The following is a 20,631-nucleotide window of genomic DNA, read 5'->3' as shown; positions in this document are numbered from 1 at the left end:
CCCCACAAATGCCACACACACTGCAGTGTTGCCTGGGTTGACTGCAGGAGATGACTGTGTTCCAGAGACCAGTGTGTTCCAGAGCTACACACCCATACCCCACAAATGCTACATCCCCCCAACATATCCTATGCCCCCACACAGCCACATCCCCTCATAAATTCCCCTCACAACCTCCTATACCCCACCATACACACACACACATATACCCGCAGCCCACCACACCCACGCACACACACCACACACCCACCATATACACACCACCAACCACACACCCCTACACAATATAAAATACTAAGAATTTATTTTTGAATTATTATACAATTACTTCTATGTACAGTACAGAAACACAAATCATGGCAAAAATATTTTTTTGTAATAAAATTAAAGTATGTTCTAGTAGGTGTTTGACTTTTAGTGTATGATTTGGTTTTTTTCTGGTTCTAAAATGACAAACCCGTGCCCCCACCAAAGGAATATTTCTGGGGGGCAAGGGGAGGAACTTCCACTGGCAAAGCTTAGGGGATGGGATGGGATGGGATGGGATGTCCAGTCCCAAGATGGTGACCAGGGGGCAGGGCAACTCTCAGGGGGTGGGACTACCCCCCATGCAGCCCTCGCCAGCTTGCCAAACCTTGTTAAGTAGCCCTTCAGCCAAAATAAATGCCTGCCCTGCTTTAGAGAGCAAAGTAAAATCAATCTTATGGCATACCCACTGGAGCAGATCTTTCACAGGAGAGGGTGAAAGATCCCCTCCTATAAGCCAACTTCAGCCACAGCACTTAAATATAAAAGCACAACTGTATCTGCAAATGGCTATACTTGTGTGTATGTGTGTGTGTAATGTATCATATAATTGGCATTATAACTTCTAGTTTGGAACATCCAGGGCTAACCTTAGGGAAAATGGTACCCAGGGTGAACTTGTATTTTCATAGATTTCATAGATTTCATAGACATTAGGGCTGGAAGGGACCTCGGGAGATCATCAAGTCCAGCCCCCCGCCCAAAGGGCAGGAAGTCAGCTGGGGTCATAGGATCCCAGCAAGATAAGCATCCAATTTACTCTTGAAGGTGTTCAATGTAGGTGCTTGAACCACCTCCACTGGCAGACTGTTCCAGACCTTGGGGGCTCGGACAGTAAAGAAATTCTTCCTTATGTCCAGCCTGAAACGGTCTTGCAGGAGTTTGTGACCGTTCCACCTTGTCATCTCTTGGGGCGCTCTGGTGAACAGACATTCCCCCAGATCCTGGTGTTCACCCCTGATAAACTTATAGGTGGCCATCAGATCACCCCTGAGCCTGCGCTTTTCCAGGCTAAAGAGTCCCATGGCTCTCAGCCTGTCATCGTAAGATCTGTTTTCCTGACCTCTGATCACGCGCGTGGCTCTCCTCTGGACTCTCTCAAGCTTCTCCACATCCTTTTTGAATTGTGGAGCCCAAAACTGGACGCAGTACTCCAGCTGCGGCCTCACCAAGGCCGAGTACAAGGGGAGAATGACGTCCCGGGATTTGCTCGAGAAGCATCTATGGATGCACACCAGCATTTTGGTCACTTTACTAGCCGCAGTATCGCATTGCAGGCTCATGTTCATCTTGCGGTCAATGATGACCCCCAAGTCTCTTTCTTCTGTAGTGCTATCCAACGTAGCACTGCCGAGCCTATAAGGGTGGTGCAGGTTTTTCTTCCCAAGGTGGAGAACCTTGCATTTATCGGTGTTAAACACCATCAGGTTCTCGTCCGCCCATTTGCTGAGCTTGTCCAGGTCAGCCTGGATCACCCGCCTATCTTCTGGCGTGGATGCTTTGCCCCAAAGTTTGGTGTCATCAGCGAAATTGGCCAGTCCACTCCTGACTCCAATGTCCACATCGTTAATGAAGATGTTGAACAGTATGGGTCCCAGGACAGAGCCTTGAGGGAACCCACTGGTCACAGGGCATCATGATGAGTGACTGCCATCAATCACAACCCTCTGGGTCCGACCACGAAGCCAATTTCCCAGCCAGCGGATCGTGGTGGAGCCAAGGCCACAACTGGCCAGTTTGGCCAAGAGGTGATCATGGGATACCAGATCAAAAGCTTTTTTGAAGTCAAGATATATGACATCAATCTCTTCTCCCTTGTCCAGGTGATAGGTCATAGAAGGAAATGAGATTGGTCAAACAAGACCTACCCGCAACAAACCCGTGCTGGCTATCCCTTAGGATGTTAGCCTGGGCCAGTCCCTCAAAGATGGCCTCCTTAATAAACTTTTCTAAGATCTTCCCCAGGATAGAAGTCAGGCTAATGGGCCTGTAGTTAGCCGGATCCACTCTCCTCCCTTTCTTGAAGATCGGCACCACATTGGCCTTCTTCCAGTCTTCGGGCACTACACCAGAGCGCCAGGAGTTTTCAAAGATCCGTGCCAGGGGCTGGGCTATGACGCTCGCCAGCTCCTTGAGTACCCTGGGGTGCAGATTGTCAGGGCCGGCTGACTTGAAGGTATCCAGCTTCTCAAGGTGTTCCTTCACGAGGTCAGCATTTATGGAGGGTAGGGGATCCCCATCACCCGGATTTCCCTGTCCCATAGCAGGCATGGGCATCCTGTGTGACTGATGAAAGACCAACACAAAGTACCTATTTAATAGGTTGGCTTTTTCCTGGGTGTCAGTTGTCAGTTGCCCCATCTGGTTTAGCAGGGGTCCATCATTGCCCTTGCTTTTCCTCCGGCTCCCCACATATCTGAAAAAGGACTTTTTGTTGTCTTTGATGCCTGAAGCTAGTTGGAGTTCAGTGTCCTTGGTGTCCTTTCTTTGGGGTTTAAGTACAGTAAAAGCTCTGTAATCCGGCATGCCCCGGGAATGGGGGATGCCAGATAACAAAATATGCCAGTTAACTGAGTGGCCTGAACAGGCATACTTGCGTGTTTGGGCCTCCGCTTCTCCCACTGCGTCCAGGGCCCCATGGGACAGGAAGATAGGCCCCGCTCAGCCTGCTATGCCCTGGGCTGTGGCGGCTAAGCAGCACAGGCTGCTTTGCCCTGGGCCGTGGGGGCTTGGAGAAACTGGAAGTACCATGGTGGGCATTTCCAGTTTCACTTTACCTTACAAGCCGGCATGCCAGTTAATAGAGCATGCTGGCTTGTAAGGTGCCAGTTAATGGAGCTTTTACTGTAGTAGTATTAGTGAAATTTTCAGAAGTAAAGGCCCCGGGGGAGCTGCTGCATTGGATCATGAGACATGCTTCCCTGTGGGCAAGCACCACTGCTGATGTGCAGAAGCAAAGCAGGCAGACTGGAGCAGGCACCACCCTGTCCTTACATGCCTGACCCAACTCCTCCTGAGCAGTGGCTGGAGGCAGGGGGTGGACTGTGGTGGGCACTGCTCCTCCTGCCTGGAGAGATTATCTGCCAGGGTGGGGATGTGATCACAGGCTGCTTGTGTGCATATGTGCAGCACTCCCCCTGATCATGATGCCCTGGGTAGTCACCCACATCACCCACCCATAAGGCTGGTCCTGGGAGCGTCACTACTACTATCCCACACCCTGGCCACTGTGCTCATCCATTAGCCTTGTTATGTTTTTCCTCTATCTATGTGTTGCTTTGTTCAGTCCTTCAGAGTACAAGCTTTATGGACAGTGCCTTCATTAGTGTTCAAAAAGCACCTGTGACACCAAGGACACCACTAAAATAATGAGCGATAATGATAATCACCAAACAGCTCTATGAATGACATGCTAATAATGTTGAGCCTGTGGATTCTAAGCTCCTCCAAAGCTTATCAGTTATCTTTAATCTTTAAATGGGAGAGGTGAATTGAAAAGAAATTTTGTGGCTGAGACTTTCAAAGCTGCAGAGGGGATTTAGATGTCCAATTCCTATTAAAATTAATGGAAATTTGAGCATCCATAAGTCCTTCAGTGGCTTGGAAAATCTGAAATATTGTTTACAAGTTAGCTTTACTCTGGCTCTTTTATCCTTAAGTTCAGGGACATTTCATTAGTTGTCCTTACATCAGAAAGCATGCAGGACTTGGCCTGTATATGACTTTACTAGTAATTACTGTTTTGAGTTACCTTCTTAATTATATACAGCTCTTTACTTAATTCAGTATGTAGAGAGATATATCTCTGAAAAACTTGGAATAGTATCAAAAGAAATAAACACATTGTTCTGTGAGTTCAGCCTTCAGCTTAACGTGCAAAACACTGGATTAAACACAGTAGGTATTGTAGGTCAACTATACTCACTAATCACTACCACAACAAAAAGATTGACTTTGTTGCTAGCTGACTTCAATGAGAATAGTAAATCACCTCATAGACTTTCTGTTCATTCTGTTCACAGCTTGATCACTATTGTTTCACCTTTCGTTTGAAACACAGTAGTACTCTCCTCTTTGTCCAGTTACTTGAAAGTTGCACACTAAATCCCTCAGTTATTTGTTTTAAATGAACCCACAAACCCAACTACTGCATGCTGATCCTAAAATAAAATAATCTTCTTAGCCTAATGATGCCCATAATTAAGTATGCTATTAAGCTAATGTAGCACAGTGGTTACATATAATGTTTATATTGAAGTAAGAAAAAAAAACTACCCTGCAATTTTTTTCATGGCTGCCTGTGACAGATGAATGGGTCTGCTTTTTGAGTTAAAGTTTTCTCTGTGTTATCAGTATGGAGTCAGTTGTAATATAACTTTGCAGGAAGAACTGTAGGCAGACATCCTGTGCAGGATGAGCCCCCTGAGGTAGAGATTGCATTACCATGCTAAACAAAATAGCTGTAACAAAAATGTTTAGCTGAACCTCCATGGAGAGGGGTGAAATCTTCCAAATGCATTTTCAAAAGGAATCCTTTGAGATGGAAGAAAGACTTTTGAAATAACTAAACATGCAGAGGGAACTTAAAAAACCAAGTATATATGTAGATGGAATTTTACTTTAGAAAGTGATTTTTAAAAATCCAGCTTTCAGTTTATTAAGATTTAAAACTTCTTGTCATTTCACTCTATCTCAAAAAGCCATTTTCTATAAACATTTCCATAGATTTATATCAAAAGAGATGAATTTGGGATCTAACTAGGACACACAGCTATGGATTGCCATGTTGGAGCTAGAAGTTGAGGTGGGTACAGGCAGTTTCTGCTACAGACCTACAGGTCCAATTCTGCCTCTGTTCAAGCAAATACTTCCATTGACTTCATGGCTAGGGACAGACATTACACATAAACCAATTTAAGTGATCAGAAACTGGTTTAAACCTGCAACAGAACAGATGTTCAGTGCACATAAACCAGTTTGAGAATGGCTGAAACCAGTTGGAGATAAACCTGGTTGAATGGAGTATCAGACTTAACTGATCTGGGTCAAACCATTTTATGCAATGTCTGTCCCAGACCCCTTCCTGGTTTAAAATAAACCAGGCTTCCCCAGCATCCTGTCATGTTCTCTGGGCTGGGCGGGGCTCTCTGCTCCACAGCAGGACTAGCCCTTTCCCTCTGCTCCCTGCCTGCAGCTGCAGCAAAACTGCAGGCTGCTCCCCTCCTCTCCCTCACCACTCCCTGCTAAGCAGGAATTCCCCCCATGCCTCTGCCTTGCGGAGAGGTGCCTGTGTATTAGCTAGAAGACCACATGCTGGCTACAGTCTGTGCTAAATCAACAGGCAGAATCAACAGGTAGCTGGTAATGTCCCTCTGTTGTTTTCTCAATGGGGTGATAAACACTGTTATCAGTTCCCTGCTAGGCTAATCAGAGTGCTGTGCTGGGAACTAGCCATGCCTCCCCCCTTTCCCCCAGCTCAGTGCTTTGCAAGGGAAGAGAGGGCTGCTCTAGCACCCCTCAGCTTCTAGCCTAAGTGACTGCAGGCATGTGCCTGCATTTCTGGGATGTCTGTACAGTTACAAAGTGATTTAGCCTAGCCAGGTTAGACTAACCTGCAAAGATTGAATGAATTTGTGCTCAGGCTTTTTGAATGTCTGTCTGTAGCCCATTTGTTCAGGGTTGTGCCCTAGAAAGGAAAAGAAAACTGCCTCAAACATGTGAGATGCCAAGTTTAAAGTTTATAACTATAAACCTAATCTTTATGGTCTGCTAGTGCATTTTTTCTGTAGTTTGTAACTGGATGAAATTTAAGTTAAATGCTTTGGTTTTATTTTATGTGTTTTTCCATTAGTTCTTAACTAAACATATTTTTGTTTAAGTGAAGCTATAATTAGTATATAATTAATTTAATGTGATTGTTAACACTTAGGTACATGGGCTTGCTGAACTCAAGGGATGAGTATCTCTATTGGTGGACAGAAGAGAAAATAGATGGGTTTAATTGACCTAGAGGTATTCAAATTCATAAAAGGTGCCTTAGGAAGCACTGAATATTTGCCCACACGATCATCACAGTGTGTGCTGGTAATAGAATGACAGCTCCTGCCAGTTTAAGTCACAGACTCAAACTAGTTCAGTATGAATTGTTGCCCAGAAAAAAAAAAGATTAGTAATTATTAGTGATTTCATGCCATCTCCAAAACCATGTACGCATGTCACAAACAGAGTTGCATACATACGTATGTATTTGTGATCTCTGTGAATCTACTATAAGCAGGTACTTTTACACGCACAACTGCACAAACACAGTTTTGGACATTTGAGCCTTAATTTATTAGTGCTTTTAGAGCATACTCTTGAAGGAGAAAAAAATATGTGACTGTATAGTAACCACGTGAGTAGGATAGAATAACACTGCTATAAAATGTTAAAGGTACTTTGATATGGAGGTGATAAAAGAAAAAGCTGCTCAATTAGCTATCATTTTCCATTAAAATGATGACATACAGTCTTACAGAGTTATTTCAATGTAAGCAGGTAATGGGTGTTTCATAAAAGTATAATGCACCATTAATGTGAGAACTCTGCATTTTTTAAAATCAGTCTCCCTTTTTGTGATTGACTGTCCATCTGTGCATGTGTACGTGTGCCCACTCCTTTCAAATGCAAGACCACTGACTTTGAAGAAGCAAGACAGACTTTTATAAGATCCCCCTGCACAAGAATGTCCCCAAGTGCTCTCATGGTACTCATATGCTTACAAGTGAATGGCCACTTGTACATAATTTGGGGCAGCTTCAAGTACTGTTACAGTCAGAAGACCCAGGTACTGTGCGCCATTGTAATAGAGATAGAAATAAAAGCTAACTGAATAAAGTTAACTTCTGAGGTGGAACAGCTTGTAGAATAAACTACTAGGATATGAAAGGAATGAGAAACTCAGGTAAGCCCCCTGCACTGTGTACAAGTCTCTTGCCCTTTCAAATATTCAGATGTAAGATGTAAATGCAGGTTAAAATTAAATGACCATAGGAAGGGAGTATTGGCCCTAAGAGCCAAATTTTGTGAGGAGCCACAAAAATAGACCCTACACCTGCCACAGCTGGTGGCTAGATGCCCTGCTGCCATTCCAGCAGCACAGCAGCTGGCACTGACCTGTGCAGAACTGCTGCCCAGAGCTTGAACCTACCCCATTACACCTGTGATTTCCTTTGCTTTTCCATGCTGCCTTACCCACAGTACATAACTGGCTATGTAAACATATACACCTCCCTACGTTTTGAGGACAGGGCTGGTATAAACAATGCTCCGTGACTTGCAGCTCACAGGGTGCCAGCCCAAGAGACAGAGAACAAAATGATACTGGAATGTTTACTGCATACACACCAGTGGCAGCTGACATAGGAAACATATTGTTTCGTGCTGCATGAAAGCTCTTTGGAGATATTCTTTCACTAGGAACATCAATTTTAGACATAAACAGAAGAGGTTCATATGGCAAAACGTTGCAGAGGGAAATGAATGCGCTTTTTAAAAAATATATTTATTATTTGTATTTTGTTCATGTGGAATGGGCCTTTGAAGTACTGAGTGAGGCACTTAACTCTAGAGCATGTTTGAAGGAGGATCAAGGCACATTTATACTGCCTCTAGACCAAATCAAGAATTGTCACCAAGAGCTAACGCCATCCATTTCTGTGGCATGTGAATCCAAGCCTAGCAATTGAATACCTCTCGGCCAAGCAGCATAGATGGCCAACAGGGTTCATGAGCACATCTCAGAATTACAGTCAGTCTCTGTGTGCCTGTGGGGTATGCATTCAGGACCCTTCTAAGCTACCAACAGTGCCTAGTTGCTAGGCTTGCATGTCCAGAGACTGAGAGTGAAAGGAGAGTCTTGTTTCTTGGTAGCTGTCCTCAGCTTGGCAGGGAGTCAGTATAGACATGGCCTCAGACTACTAAATAAATAAGTCTGGTCTATGCTTCTAGAGTATGAAGATCCTTACCTTTATGAGGTTTGACTCTTTTGAACTTAATCCTCTAACAGGCATACAGTTTAAGGCACCTTGGGATCTAAGCCACGATGCTAACAAATCATGCCTCCCACCATGCCACATGTCCATGGCAAAGCACACAGTTTTTAGGATTGGAGGATTAGATACCCATTACATTTTACGTGTCAGCAAAGGGGGAGCTGAGGATCATGATCCCAGACTCCCCCTGAACAAGCAAGTCAAAACCTAGGTGCTGACAGTCAGCTGATTGTCAGTCGGGGCTGGGGACCAAACTGGGAACTGTAGGTGGCCCCAATCAGGTCCCTGAACCCAGCCAACAATCAGCTGAGTGTCAAAACCTCAGATGGTGTTTTAACTCTGCCCCAGTTCATGGGGACCCTGGGATTGGGCTACAGCAGCCCAATCCTGAGGTTCCCATAAACTGGGACAAAGTTAAAAACCCATGTGCCATCCAGCTGTGTGGCCTGCAGAGTTTTAAATGTCCTCGTGATCTGGGGCTGAATTAAAACACCATGTGTCACTCAGCTGGGTGGCACACTGGGTTTTAATGGTCCCAGCATACAAGGACGGCTCCTGTATCCTATATCCCAGATCCTGAGGCTGCCCCATGCTGGATCCCAGCAGGATCTGTCATCGATCAGTCCCAACCAGCCACACATTTAGCTTAAGATGAGCTACAAATGAGCCACAAAGTTGCTATAACTGTATTATCACACCTTAAATTGACTTCTAATATATGGCGAAGTTGCCATTTAAGGTGCAGTTAACCTGTGACATGTCAGGGGCCTTAGTTTAATAAAATTACCAGAAAGCAAACACTTTTGGAAGTCAAAGCCCATTCCTTACTGGCGTCTTCCCTGGAGTTCAATCACCACCCCCATCTGGCATGGCAGAGACAGCTGAGGCAGGGCAAACTAGAAAAATTAATACAGAAGATGTGCTGGGACTTACTAATGGAGCCCTAGCATGGATGGGAAGCCCATATTTGCTTGATCCAGCTCTGACACCCACTTCTATTATGATTGTCTTACCCAATGAAATACTAACCTTGCTCTTTTAGGAAAGGGCAAGGGGAGTTGTGTCATCTTCTTCCATGGATGGCAAGAGAAAGGAATCTGCAAAATGATTCCATGATGGTGGCCTCCTTTTTCTGTGCCAAGTTTTAGTGATATGCCAGTTTGCTAATACCTATTGCCTACTCTTACTTGTTTATCTCTCTAACTGATGTTCTTGGAAATTTGTCACTATCCAGTCAGGATCAGAAGAGATTTACACACCATATGTATTCTTGTTAAAGACTAAACATATTTCTACATTACTTGAGGTTTTCAATTAACCTTGCTTCCATGTGTTTTACAGCATTAAGAGCAGCTCAATGTTAAACATAATTCACTTCCTTCTCCCCACATAAAACTTTACAATGCAACGATTCCTTGCCTCATGCAACCTTGTGAAATTCTGTGATATCAGACTTCTATCAAGGGAGTGACACCAACACTAGTTTCCCGCAGTGCTTTACACTCCTCTTGATTATGTTGGGAGTGAGCTATGCTGCACTGAATTCTATTCACTTTAGTAAAATTTGGGCTCAATTTTTATGTCAAGGACATCTAAAATGTATGCATGGATGTCTCTTTTTAGCATATATATATAAACCTGTTACTCTGGAAAATTTTGTCAATTTGATCCATACATTTCAATTTTAGGAATATAACATCTAAATTAATGGAAAAAACCCTAAAATAGTTAGGATTCACTTCTAAATGATTACATATTGGACTGTTGGATTGCCTTCCTGGTTATGTAGCAGAAATGAAATGGGGAATATTCTACAGAAAATTATCAATTTATATGTGCTAATCACTGAATATCTTCATTGCATCAGTTTTTCATTGTTTATCATAGATGGAAGAAGATATTATCAAATTATTTATTATTATTATTATTAATCTGTCTTCTACTAAAAAAGATGTGGAATAAAGTAAACCATTCCCTAGTTTTTCTACACTATTTCACACTGCTGGATCTTTAAATGCCCTTTGATGTCTAGTCAATAATGTTCTTTCCCTTATTAAAAAAGTCACTGATGGAAGGTAAGTATTTGTTCTTATTGTCAATGACACACAACCTAATGAGCTAAAACCACAGGTATTTCAGCTTATCCAGCTGTGTCTTTTTTTTTTTTTTTTTTTTTGGTAATTTGCAATATAAGTTCCAGTCTTATATTTCTCTCCCCTAAAGGTCACCCAGGATTTAGTTATCTTATTTCCTTTCTGAATTCACATTTGGATGTCACATGCGGGAAGGAGAAATTAAAACGTGTTTCCCTTCAACAAATCATATAAATGTAGGGTTAGAATTGACCTCCAGAGATCATTTAGTCCAACCCTCTGCTTGAGGCAGGATCATCCCTATCCAAACCGTCCCGTACAAGTCCTTGTTAAACCCATTCCTAAAGCTACACAGCCAACCTTGTTGCACAGTTACAAGGCATACTGCCCCAAATCACCAGGAACTTCCTAATCTGCCATGGATAAACTAGAAGGATAAGAGCTCTCAGTGATCAAAGAAACCCCCACAACACTGAGATAAATTCCCACCTGACAGAAGCATAGCTAGGCATCTCCGTGCACAACGGCCAGAACAGCACCAGCTACCACAGTACCAATCACAGCAGTAAAATCAGCCACTGTTGTAGTCACAGCTATTTTGCCTCCTCTCCTATTGCCTCAGTTACTCTGCATCCTCAGTCACCCCCTCTCAGTGATGCTACTGCTTCCTGATCCCAAATGCGGTGATCAGTCTAACCATGAACAAATGGGCAAGACTGTCTAACGAGTAACCACCACGTTTTAGTTTTTCTCTCACTCTCTCTGCTTTATTCTCAGCAACTCCTGGCTCTGCCAAAGCAGTGTTAAATACCTCCTCATTAATATAAGGAATGTCTTCCTCCACAACTTGATTCTCTCCAGTTTTTCTACTGGTTTACCTTTCACTCATGCTTACAGGAATGTAAGTATTCAAACTGTCCCAAGTTTTCTATTAGTTGATATTTTCCAGGCATCCTATCAACTCACTAATGTCACCTGCACCAGGTCCTATATCACTCCACCTTCTGCTGAAGCTTGTAACATACCCCCTTCTCATGAAATCTGTTGTTTTCTTTCTTGTGGTCTTCCCCAAGGTCAAAGTTAATTTGTTATAATTTACCGAAAATGTTATGCTTCATTTTTTCAACTTGGAATAGGTCCCTCTCATTCCATCATTCAGTAGTAAAAATTTCCCTAAATTTCAGTATCCTCCATTTGACCTATAAAGGATTCCCTTGCATGCTATTCGAACTGTTTTCAGTCTCTTGTTCAGCTGATGATGGGCACCTGCAGGGTGTGGGCACACTGAAGATAATGGCCTGTGTGCACACTTCTACCTCAGTGGCAAGGTTGCAGGGAAAACAAAATGATACTTTTTCTAAGTCTACGTTGTAAACTGCTGTGCATATTGTATAATGCTTTAGCATGATGTATGCAATAAGAAAAATAAATTGAGAAGAATTTCTAGGCCTGCTGTACTTTTTCAATTCAAGCATTAAATCCACAAGCTTTTCTTAATTTGTAGGTTTAGTTAAACAAACATACTTAGAAATGTCAGAAGCAACCGTGACAGTTATGCAACATTTATATGAATTGTTTTGCTAAGCAATTCTCTGAATCCACTCTTCATCACTTGTGTCTAGAACCTGGGATAATCAAAGATGGGGCAGTTGCAGAACAACTACCTTGGATTCAGGAGACAGGAAGTGTTTCAAGATGGAGCCTTACCAATGCCGCACAGCTCCAAATCTGTCCTGTTTCTTATTAGCTCAGAGAGCCAGTATGATTTGGGAAGTAAGATTCAGCTATTTGGACAAAGATTCAGAATAATTAAGGATATCTTGCCTAGTAATCCTCTAAATCATTTATCGTTTTGAAAGAATAGGTATCTTCCCTCCCCTTCCCTATAACTGTTGTGTAGGGGCTACTGCAGGCCTCACAGGATTGCTGTACAACAAGAAAGATACACTGAGCACCTCCAGGGTTGTATGCTCCAGGGCTGACTGCCTGTTTAAATCCCTGCCTACCCTAACCTTCATACAACGCTGTATGTTTCTTGTAGATTCCTTCTACTTCTCTATGCACCTCACCCAAATCTGACTCGGGCTAGGTTTGCCTCATAGACGAAGTCTTTTGCAAAGTGATTTTGTGTTACCAAACCCTACATCCACATAAACCACTCTTTGGATTTGGCCATTAAGGGGAGAGAGGAATGCAAATAAATGCTTACATTTATGGTTTAATCTGGCTTGTTTTTTCAAATTCCATGAAATCTAGATGTTGAGTACATCAGCTCTCAAGTTGATCCATAAGTATTAAGGCCTACTTTTACCTTCTGCAGTGTAGATACCAGTTGTCTCACTGTACCAGGTACTATATTCTAAACTGAGAATTTGTACATCTTTTCTCCATAAAAGTCAAACAGCTTGTATATATATATTAGTGAACCTAGCTGCAGCCTCTGCTAAAAACTATTAATTAATCTTTTTGCATTCCCAAAAATGCAATAGGATTTTTAGCATACCCATAACCATACATCCCTAAATTTGGGCATGACCATGTATAATACAATCCATCACTTGCTCTGGGCATCCCAGCAATGCATAGCTGTGCCCCAACCAAATATTTCAAGTACTCACAGGAAAAAAAATCCCAGAAGCTTCCTAAAATGAGACCTCCCTCTTTGCTCCCCTTCAGTCACCTGTAACAGTTAATCATGCTCTTCTTGAAATCTTGTCAATCAAGATTTATTTGGGCATCCTTTGCAACTTGACTTTTCCTTAGGTTCTCATACCCTGGCCATGTCTAAGCTTTCTTGTTTCTTTCTATATTGTATCACTAAGGCTTGGCCTTAGTGGATTTGGCCATCCATGCAGCTAAAACTCTTGTCTTGGCTCTCAGCATCTTTAATCTCCATTATTGCCACCTCCTTTTTTCTGTCCTTGACAAAATTCAGTCTTAGCCTATTGGTAGTATTATTTTCAGGCTCATTTTCCTAACCCATCACTTTGACTATCTAATTATTCTATGTGCCACCTCCTGCTGGTGCTCCCTAATCTCATATTAGGTATAAATTGCTTGTTTTTATTTTCAAAGATCTTCACAAATTATTCTTCTCTCCTTCCCTACCATCCTTCCTCAGTCAGTACAGACTAACTCCTGTTTCTGGTTGGCCCATGATCATAGTTTCAATTGCTCACTTGTTAGATGTTCAGACCAGCATTTTGGTGCTTTCTCCCTTACTGTTCCTCATGCTTGGGAGGAGTTCCTCATAAACATTTACCTCATTGTTTTCCTGCACATCCCTTCTTAAATCCCTCCTTTGCATGATACCTACAAAAAAGTCTGACAACAGTTAGGCTAGTGATGTGCAGTTATGATGACCAACTGTATCTTGCTGTTTCCTTCTGTTGCTCCATTTGCCCTAATCCATCTTTTGCAACTTGTTTGAGGACCTGAACAGAGTTCACATTTACACTGATTTTGTCTGTCACAAATTCCACTGGTGCAAGGTGTTTCTAAAACAGAGGTATAGGTGTTTTAAGTCTACTTACACCCAAGGGTCTGCTTTCATCCCATTTGCTCAAAGACAAATGGGTATTTCCTGCCACATACCAGCAAGAAGCAATAGTTGCCACCTACTACATGCAACTACCTAGGATAACTGCTAGTCTGTCTGTTCCTGATCACTGTAAATTACCAGTTATGAACCCATGTAAATTACATAAGAGTATGTTTGCCATCTGTCCGTGCTATTCAAGTATAAGCTGTTTGGGACAGGGACTGTTTCTTTATCTTTGTTTTGTAAGTGCTTATTACATGGCTGTCCAGGTCCAGGATGAGGACTTTTAGGCATTATAGTAATTGAATAATAATTAGCAATGCCTGGACTGAGGACATGGTCTTATTCGTAAAGAATGGGCCTCACATACAGATCTAAGAGTTATTGTTGAGCAATAACAGATATGGAAAGCACATCCAGAGCCAGATGTTCAAAATAGAGCTGCCAAAACAAAAAGCAGTATACAGTGTAAGATGTGGTATGCCCTGATAGCATGTGCAGAGATGCTTCTCTTTGTCTACATTGGAAAATGTGAAGCACTGAATAAATTCTGCTGGGATCTGAAGCTACATTTCTAGAAGGATTAAGGTACTGGAATACCTAAAACCACTGGGTGCTTGTACACATGATGGGGGGTTAGTTTGGTTTAGTTCTCCCTAAATTGAAACAGTGGGTTTTTAAAAACCCACCATTTCCACCATTTCAGTTAGGGAGAACTAAACCGAATTAAACCCATTATGTGCACACAAGAGCTAGGGGGCCTAATTTAGAGCCTGTAAAGGTCCTGCTATGCACATGAATAGGAATTATCTGACCCAAAGAATGCATAAGATAATCCAATAGCTGGTGTTTTTTCTTGTAATCAGGTTTTATTTATCTTTACTTTCAATTTAAGGCAGTTCTCATTTTTGTTAAAAAAAATTCAGTATCCAATCCAGCAATTTTTAATAATTTTACAAGACAGTTTTGTAAAATACAACAGTTTTTTTATATATAAAACTTGAATGATATTATAAATGAAATGTTCATCAAAAATTACAAGTTGTTTGTTCCTAAACTGCATTTATACAGGTGCTTAAATACCACCTCTGAATATTATTTTTCATGTCAGGAAAGAGAATAGTGCATTAGAATTACTACAAGGCACATTTCTCTGAACGTCAAAGCTTTTTAGGTCTAAAATTAAAAAGAACTTTACTTGACTATATGCTTCATTAATCTTGGATTGTCCACTAGTTTGCACTTGTTTGTTTTCCATTGACCATCTTTCTAATAAAGTTTATTCTAACTAGCCATGCAATGCACTGTTCTTCTTTTTTTCTGATAGGATTATTGTGTCGTATTCATGAATAGGACCAATTTGGTATAAAAACGCCCTATGCCGTGTGGGAATCAATATTCAGGTTCACAGTTCTTCAAAAAGTCAACATGCTCATGTGTTGCATTCAGATCTATTTTAGTGGCCTTATCATTAAACCTGCAGTAGGCATTTATAAACCATGCTTTCCATGGGTCCTGGGAAAGCATGATTAAAAATAATCATCTGTCTGATGAATGTTTTCCTCTGACTTTTGGCAGGATCACACCCTGAGCTCCCGCCAGCTGTATGGGAACATTGATGCCAGCAATTTAAGGATCTTCACATTTGCTCTCAGTGGTAAGATCTAAAAGTGTAACTGTAAGCAATGTTATAACAGTATTGTCAGATCTCACATGAGCTCATGTTAATTCACATGAACATGAATTATTTCTTCTTAACCAATATAAGGATATGAAGTCACTTACTCTGTGTAGGACCATGATTGATGCCAAAGTTCAAGCCACAAATTTCCCAACAATTTAATCTTATTCATCATTAACTGCTGATAGTTACAAGGGACATTTGAAATGTTCTATTCTTGCAAAGGGTAAAATCAGGGGGGCAAAAAACCTTTTTATTGTCCACTGTATTAATTTGTATTAACAAAACTACTTTGAAAGGTCCTGTCACTGAAATTCAAAGATTTGTAGTTTGAACATCACATCCATTTACATGAGCATGATGGATACATTTCTGGCACTTCTTTTCTTGGGAAAAATTAAAGAAGTGTGTTGAGACCTGCAGGTAACTTTTCCATTGACTTTAGTAGATCTGTTTAAAATGAGTGTAGAACTCAACCCAGCATCATTATTGTACGTAGGTACATTGCAATGCCAAGTCCCAAGTTACTTTACAATACGTCCAACAAATATACAAAACAACAGTGGTCTGTAATGGTATATACAAAAAACAACAAAGTTAGAAGCAATTACTGCAAAATTACACTAATAGAGATAGGACAGTGCTTTAATTAAACATAATATATAAAATATGTGGCATTTATTTGCTTCCTTTTTTGATTAATTCTTACATGAATAAATAGCATAAATAATGCTAACATGAAGATACAGTGAGATTAAGCATAACACTAAGTATTACTAATCAAACATTTGTTTTCTGTACTAGATCCAGTTTGGATATGCTGACTCTCAGATACATGAAATACTCCATTTTTTCCCTTACATGCCATGTACAGTTGTGAAGTACAGACAAGGATGTAGAGACCTTGAATCTAACAGTCCTTATCCTGTTGAAACAAGGAGTAAAAGAGTATTATGTGTCCAGGCAAATTTGAGCAGAGGTGAAATGAAGGCACAAGGGCTAAACTCTATTCTCGGAGGAAAAGTTTGTTTCAAGTATATCTGCTTGTCTAGTCTCAAAAGCAGAGGATAAAAGAGGGAACCATGGTTGGTTGGAGAATGGATGCACACGAGTCCGAAAGTGCAATTGGAACATTGGTGTTTCACCGCTCTATTAAGCTGCACCGCAGATACCAGACAAGAGCACATCAGTAGCTGTGTAGTCACACTCTCCTTAATGAAGGATGCAGTTTGCTTGCTCTCCCTGTCCTGTTCACCAATCTTTACCTTGTGTTTACTTACATCTGTGCAGTTCATGATAGTCCAATGACATGGCTCTTTCAATCAATGAAAGTATTTTGTGTTTTGTTAAAAGGCACACCTCTCCACATTTATATAGTTAACATTATATCCACCAAATAGATCACCTTAGAAACATACCCATTTCATTTTACCCCCAATTCACAAAAATATCAGAATATAGTCCCCAGTCCTCTAGTTTGAAATGACGAATGTTTCCTTGTCACAGTACCCTATCATTAACTTTGCAACTTGATAACAACTATCCATTGTCAAGAAGGACCTCATTGCAACCCTGTCTGCCACATTCCTACCAATCGTGCACTTTGCCATATAAAAAATTACAAAATTACATTATTATGAAGTCATGTGTCAGATAAAATTTAATTATTTTGCATGACTACATATAAAAATAGAACATGTTGCGAGTCCCTAGAGAAGGACATCTACATCAGGATATGGACTACCAGCATTCTTCTTTATTAGAAACAAAAGGATACACTGTATCCTTTTAAAACTGTATTGCCTCATCAAGTAGCCATGAAAAATCTAATTAAGTGCTGAATAGCAAATTGTAAGACTTGTGCATGCAACATGATCCAGTAACAATTTTAGAAGCTTTCCAAATTGTTCCTTTTTGGACATACCATAAACTGGGGAGCTGAAAAGCTATACTACTGTTGTGAGGCAGGGAACTTGTAAAAACCAAAAGCTACTGGTGCGGGACTACAAGACCTTTTATTCATGGAAGCAGAGAACACTAACACTCCAGCAGAAGAAAGCTAAAGGGCCTCATTTGTTATTTCTTAACTAAGGTAAATGAAAATCCATTACAAGTGTTCTAAGGCCCAATCCTGTGATCCGATTGACTTCAACAGGAGCAAATTAAGTGCTGCTTACAGACATGAAACAAACACTTTAAACACTTATAATTGTAACTTCTATTAGACAAAGTTCATTACACCTGTATGTAGGTGCTATAAGTCTCCATACTGTGAAAAGGAATGCTTGCAGGCTCACAGCTTCAATATTTACAAGATGCACAGAAGCAGTATAGTAAAGAGTAAGAGCCTTCATAATATAGAGTTGGATCTGCTGGATTCTTATTCTGACTTGCAAATATGTAGGTATTCTGCGTCACTGAAGTAAAAGTGTGCGTGTTCTTACATCTGTGAGGAAAGGGGAGGGAGTAGAGAGAGGGGGGAAGTAAGCGTTCCTTGTGACTGAGTAACTAGATTTCTGTATTTGACCATCCTTTCACACTTCATTTCAGCCTTTATGCAGCTTTTGTATTCACACTTTATTATATTTTCTTGAGGCAAGAAAGGTTTTCAATGAGAATGTGATGAATGTCCACATTAAATTGGATCCCCTTTCTTAATTAAGTTCATCTAAATTTAATTTTGCAATTTTACTTCCGTAAACCCATCAGATTCCAGATGTTGAATGTGCTTTTCCTATTGCTGTTCTCACATAATGGTACCTGTAAAAGATTTATGACTTCAGGAGACATTTCTGAATACTTTAGAGTGTTTTCAGCATATGCTTCATGGACGGCTAGTAACATGAGCAATCAGCATCCTAAAATGTTGTTCTGCTTCCAGGATTTCTTTTAATAGGATGTTACTTTTATTAGCTTGAACTTTAAACAAATAATCAATTTAAAAGAAACATTGTTACTCAAGGATCTCAACTGAAACTGTGAGATTGCCCCCTAAAGAATTTTTTAAGTGAAAGTTAAGAGCTTGGAAGCCAAAAGATACTATACCAAAATATAATAAAGACAAGAACATGAGTCATTTTTCATTAAAATGAAAAGGACTCCAAACATTCACTTTAACTTAGCCTTCTTCTCAGTAAAATGTTGTAGATGACAGGTATTTTTTCTCTAAACATGTTATTTGTTACTCTGCAAATATGATAAACATCTCTGAAAATATATCAGGTCTCATATGTTTGTAAATGTTCTTCCTAATGTTGGTAATATCACTGAAATTGCTAATTAAAGAACATCATGAGCCTATTACATTCTATCATGACTTCCTTACCTCACAAAAACTGCTGCAAATTCCCTTTCTTATTACCAGAATTACCTGGAATTTTATAATTGTTTTGGTTCTGCCTTTTTTGCTTCCTTAGTCAAAGCATATTTAATAACATGCGCAATAACATATCCAATTGTCTGATGAAGCCTCTGGTCCTCATCAAAGAAATATATACCACAATTAAAACATCAGATAATAATGTAAAGACAAAAAGACAACTGCAAAGCAAAAAGTTAGTCACTGAACCCTTCTTTCTTGTTTCTTATGTTCTCATAATTTATCTAGATGTATTAATTTTGAAATATTCATCGATCACTGGTGCAGAAAACCACCAATCTCTGGGTCTTTCCATGACCTTTACATTGCCAATATTAAGTGCATCTAGGCCTGATTGACATAAGCAGCATGCCAGCTTTTGTATGTATGTCCTTATACTTTTATTATTTGTTGAATACAGGACCTCCACCAGTAAAACACCCAAGTAACACTTGTGTGGATTAGGTCCTCTGTTTTACTCTCAAAGAGCATCAGTACTAATACTTGGCATTTACTAATTTTTCCTGTGAGGTATCCTTATTCCCACTGTACGTATGATAGAAAGTAAGGCAGAGAAATTATGTGGTCCTCCAGCACCATCCCATGTGAGTACCCTCAAACTGACTCGTGACATGCAGGCCACACACAAAATCAACATCTGAGGTAAGACATGAACCCAAAAGCTTCATCTCAGACCATTTGATCACACCTGTGTGGTGGTACCTACATGCAGTGCTACTGTCCTCTTTCTTGCAATTCATTTTTTCTTTTCCTTTATTTCAGTTCATTTTTGGCTTGTAAACAGACTTTTTTAGTACTGCAGTAAAAAAAAGGTTGTTCTTTCCCAGACTTCTCAACAGTGCTGGATTAAATTAACTGAAATACATAAGCCTGAGCAAGTATACACTTATAAAAGTTCCAGCAAAAAAACTCAAGTAGCTCATTTAATTTCCCACAAAAAGGAAGAAACATAATAATCTTCAGGCTGATGAAATACTTCTGAGCTTTAAAGACTATGTGGGAGTCTGGATGAGACCCAAAGAAGGAAACACTTCAAAATTACAAAATGACACAGTTTATGTTATTGTTAAATTGTCAAGATTCACTATTTACTTGCTGAGATGGTAACCGTACAAGGGTGTTTTTAAAAGACACTAACTAGAGAAGGGTATGTTAAACCTCCAAAGTCTTAAGAATGCTTAATGACTGCCTGCCAGTGCAGCTGAATCCTGCTGGGTAATGGGGGAATGCCTACCATGTAAATATAAAGGGGGTTATTTAGGAGACCCAGTGAGCTGTGAATTATTGCCTAGGTTGTCACAAAAAAAAAGGGAAAATGAGTTGTGAAGAGGAAAGAACGTGCACTGAGTTCTGAATAGCTTTCCAAGACTTTTTGTGATAGATGGGAAAACTTATATGTACTCTCTGCAAAAAGAAATATTTGTTTTGTCAGACTGCGAACCTTCCAACCCACCTAGATTACTTTGAAAAATCCATTACGGAAACAAAAGTGTTATTTTTTATGCCTGGCAAAATGCAGAAATCAGAGGAAAACAAGTTGGAATTTCCACTGAATTATTTCTTTTTTTATAAAGTTTGTCCAATAGCTGAAGTTAACA

General features: G+C 40.5%; 1 protein-coding gene across 4 annotated transcripts in view; it reads left to right on the top strand.

Moving 5' to 3' along the window:
* The window catches only part of SEMA6D (semaphorin 6D), a 351,383-nt gene that overhangs the window by 130,574 nt on the left and 200,178 nt on the right, over positions 1-20,631 (top strand). For all 4 annotated transcript variants that reach the window (XM_090028631.1, XM_090028633.1, XM_090028630.1 and 1 more), the window contains one exon: positions 15,552-15,630. The gene's annotated coding sequence lies outside the window, so the exon portion shown is untranslated. The remainder of the gene's footprint in view (positions 1-15,551; positions 15,631-20,631) is intronic.

This window comes from Crocodylus siamensis, chromosome 15, assembly GCF_052110815.1.
Source record: "Crocodylus siamensis isolate JL-2025a chromosome 15, ASM5211081v1, whole genome shotgun sequence".
In the NCBI taxonomy this organism is placed as follows: domain Eukaryota; kingdom Metazoa; phylum Chordata; order Crocodylia; family Crocodylidae; genus Crocodylus; species Crocodylus siamensis.
Note: the sequence above shows the minus strand (reverse complement) of the source record. Positions and strands in the feature narration are given on the sequence as shown.